Raw genomic sequence first — 4,263 nt, 5'->3', positions numbered from 1 at the left:
TGGTTCTTTTGTTGGAATGAGAAAATCTCCAATTTGAACATTGTACCACCCACGATGTGTGTTGTACAACTCGTTCTTTGTGTTCTTCAACGATCTAAGAACGTCTTCATAAGAACCATCAACAATTTTGGGTTTTGAATTCAAATTTTTTACAGCATATAGAGATTGTTGCTTTTGAACCCAAATTTTTCTTCATGAATTTTGGCTTGACAACAACCTCTGACGATTTTTTAGAATGAACTCGCTTGTTTTTACGTTTGATCTTCTTTTTCTTTTTTCCTTTTCATCTTCTTGGAACTTGAAGATTTGAATTCATGAACAAACCCATTTTCCACAACTTCAACTTGATAAGTTTGGAACATATCTTTTGGAGTTTGATATTTGTAAATTTCTTAGATTAATTACTTTCGATAAGGAATCATTCCTTAAAATCACTCACAATAACAAAAAAATATCATCCGTTTGAACTCCAATTGAGCAAAACCTTTTTTTATCTTCTTGAAAATCAACTTGAATCTTCTTATCATGAACTTCAAGAGCATAAAGAACATGATGAACTTGTTCAAGAACCTCCTTATGATCTCATGAACATCCAGGTAAAATTGAAGAGCATTGAAACCATATTTTGGAACATCAATACGAATTCCTTGAATAATATCATCTTCTTTCTTCTTCCTTCTTCTTTCATGATAAGTTGCACCCAAACGATCAAGAAAACTTTTATTCTTTTCATAACCAATTTTATATCCAATCATCTTTCCAAATTCATCTTTTTCACCACTAGAAATGATTGAATAACTTTTGAGCAATCCAACAACCAAAGAATAGAGAAGATCTTCAAAAGTGTATGAATATCTATTTTTTCCTTCTTCTATTACATACCACTATTCATAAATTGGTTCTTCCATCTTGAATCAATCGATAAGATCTTGGGTGTTTGTAGAGAGAGAGAGAGAGATAAAGAGAAAGTGATTTTGAATGGGATTTCTAGAGAGAGAAAGTAAAATCACTTGAATTCTAGTGAAGAAAATTGAATTATTAATAGAATCAAAGATGAATTTGATTTGTAGAATCCAAAAACTTTCAAAAACACGAAGAACTAAAATCAAATGAAGTATCACCAAATCTAAATGTCATCATGGATCAATTCTTGATCCAATCAAGAACTCTCGCTTTGATACCAATTGTAGTGGTGTTGATTATGATAACATATGTAGAATTAATAAGATCTATTGAATCATCATACAAATAATGAACATATGGAGTAAATAAATATGGGTTAATCTCTCATTAGATCTAGAAAGAAATACAAAGTGGGTGTTGTACAAATATCTCTCTTGTCTAACTCTCCAAATGAAGATTACATAAAGAGTAAATTATAGTTTTGGTCCATGTGGTTTGGTCAAATTCGCACGTTCAGTCCAACCTTTGAAAATTTGACAAGATGCATCCCTATGGTTTAAAGAAATTACACTGGACATCCTTAATCCACTTAAAAAGTCAACTTCACCTTTACTTTTATATATTTCTTTTTATTATATATATATATATATATATATATATATATATATATATATATATATATATATATATATATATAATTGTTTAAGTTTTTTATATTTTGCCACTTACATTTTATTTTATTTATTTAGATTTTTTATAATTTATATATTTTTGTAAAATTTTATTCGAACATATTTATAATTTTTTATGTATTTAGTTCGCATATATTTTTTTTGACGTTTTATTTGAATTTTTTTATGTTTTGCTCGAATATTTCTTTTAATATTTTTTTGGTATTTTGTTTTTATATATATTTGTAAAGCTTTTTATAAATATTTATTGTTAAAAAATATAAAATGGTTAGTTAAATGAGAATATGATTAACACATATTAGATATACAATTATTCATTTTTATAGGGTTATTGTTAGGGGTGGCAAATCGTGCCATCGTTTCGTGTTTTTAGCTAACACGACACGACACGAATTTAAAGGGAAGGTCATGCTTGACAATAGCTTCACTAAGAAGTTCACGAAATCTTTCAGGTTTAAAACCAATAGAGTTTATTGAAAAAGAACCACCTGACTTTGAAAAAATAAACTGTGATATGTCTGTTTTGCACTGATTACATTCCGCCCTTTCCCTACCATCTTTACTAATTGGAAGTCTAGTAAAAAACTTCCAAACCTCAGACCACCTTTCTTTTCCATTTTTACATCCTCTTCTTCACCTTCTATTTTAACATCTATCTCCACTACATCAATGTCATCAGATTCTTCAAGTTCAACATCCTAAGATACAAATGCAAGCATATATTAAAAAACTTAGAAGCACAACAAGAACTCAGAAAAAAAAAAGTAATCAGAAACTTAAGCACAAGAGTAATCAGAAAAGAGCTTGTGAACAGAAAGTTAATAAAAAATTAAAATACCTGTGGAGCTACAGCTGCAGAAGCTGTGTCGAGTTTTGGCCTCTTCATATCAAAATTTAACCAATAGCCAAATCCCCTACAATCAGGAAGAAAAGAAAAAACAAACTATGAAATATAAGTTGTACATTTGTGTAAAAGACAAGAAGCAATCTAGAAAATAAAAGTATGTAACCAATACAGAAGAATAACATTAAACACAACACACAATAACAAAAAAGTGTATAATCAATAGCTATATCCCCTACAATCAGTAAGAAAAGAAAAAAAAAATCTATGACTAATAAGTTGTATATTTGTGTAAAGAACAAGAAACATTATAGAAAAAAGTATGTAATCAGATACAAAAGAATAATATTAAACACAACACACATTAATAAAAACGTGTACAATCAATAGCTATATCGCATACAATCAGTAAGAACAAGAAAAAAAAAACTGATAAGTTCTGCAGTTGCAAACAGGGATTAAGTATAAGTTATACATCAAAATATACTAAAAAACTATAATCAAGAACGTGAATCAGGAAGAAGAGGAAAAAAAAAACGGAATCAAGAACATGAATAAGGAAGAACAGGAAAAAAGGACATAACTTGATTTCTTATTAAACTGTTTAAGAAATCAAATTAAACCCTTGATTAGAAAAACTGAAAAACGAGAATGATAGAGCATCTAATAAGTGGAATTAATTATGAATATGTCTCAAGAATCGATTAAGAGGGAAAAAAACGAGTTATATAAGTTCTAAGCGGTTTAAGAGCAAACTGAGAATCGATTAAGAACAAAATTTTAAAGAAGTTATTTTCGATTTAAGAGCACATGAAAAAAAAAAAATACCTTGATTGCAATCGGTAAGAACTAACAGTGATTCACGCCTTTACCGTCTTCACTTGTTTCGATCAGCAATGGAGGTCAGCAACGCGATGAGAAGGTATTGGAAAATTAGGGTTGATCACTTGATTGGGATAAATGTTAGAGCATATACGTGTGATTTAAGGGAGAATTGCTGAATTGGAACCCTTTAATACAATCGATTGAGCATAGTGTCGTTAACAATGCCATCACTACAAGTATGGGGAAGGGAAATTGTCGATTGAGTTTCCAGTGCATGTTCATTATCGTTTCGAATTACAGACACGAACACGAACACGACACGACACGATTTTGTGTTTCTTTTACACAACACGAACACGAATTCGATTTTTTATTTCGTCCCAATTTCGTTTCGTGTCGTGTATTTTTATTGTGTCGTGTGTCGACTTTTGCCACCCCTAGTTATTGTATAGCCTAATCGAAATTTAAAACAAGGGTCAATGGCTTCGAATTCAACCTTTTAGTTTTATAATTTCTTTTACATTTCGTTACAAATGGAAAATGCTCATCAGAATGCATATAACTTAAGCACATATGCCAATGTTTTAGATTTCATTTTTTAAAATTTTGTTCGTTTTCGAGTTATATGGTTTTCCAATTAAATTTTATATAAATTGAAATCTTTTTTTGTATTTCAGTAAGTATATCTATTAATCTTATTAAAAATATAATTTTATACCTAATCTAATTTAAGAATATGCACATTTAACAAACTTTTTATTACATTTCTTACAAAAAGTATAAACAAATAAAACGTTAAAAACAAATTAAAATGTATTCAAACAACATGCCAATAAACTAAAAAAACAATTATTCAAAAAAATTATCATAAAAAATATAAACAAGATATATGTAAAAAAACATTTTTTTGGGTGTTGTGTTTGAATATACTGTTTGATGTTTTTTATATTTTTTCGTTTATGTTTTTATGATGTTTTTTTGAATATATATTTTTTTAAA

General features: G+C 28.5%; 1 long non-coding RNA gene across 1 annotated transcript; it reads right to left on the bottom strand.

Moving 5' to 3' along the window:
• Positions 1–1,927: 1,927 nt before the first annotated feature.
• On the bottom strand, positions 1,928–3,603 carry LOC145012895 (uncharacterized). Its single transcript, XR_013664712.1, has 3 exons — positions 3,268–3,603; positions 2,434–2,509; positions 1,928–2,293 (listed from the first exon to the last, which is right to left on the bottom strand). It is a non-coding gene; the product is annotated as an uncharacterized LOC145012895 (long non-coding RNA).
• Positions 3,604–4,263: the final 660 nt, after the last annotated feature.

The sequence above is a fragment of the Lactuca saligna genome, chromosome 8 (genome assembly GCF_052625555.1).
Source record: "Lactuca saligna cultivar CGN05327 chromosome 8, ASM5262555v1, whole genome shotgun sequence".
NCBI lineage: Eukaryota > Viridiplantae > Streptophyta > Magnoliopsida > Asterales > Asteraceae > Lactuca > Lactuca saligna.
Note: the sequence above shows the minus strand (reverse complement) of the source record. Positions and strands in the feature narration are given on the sequence as shown.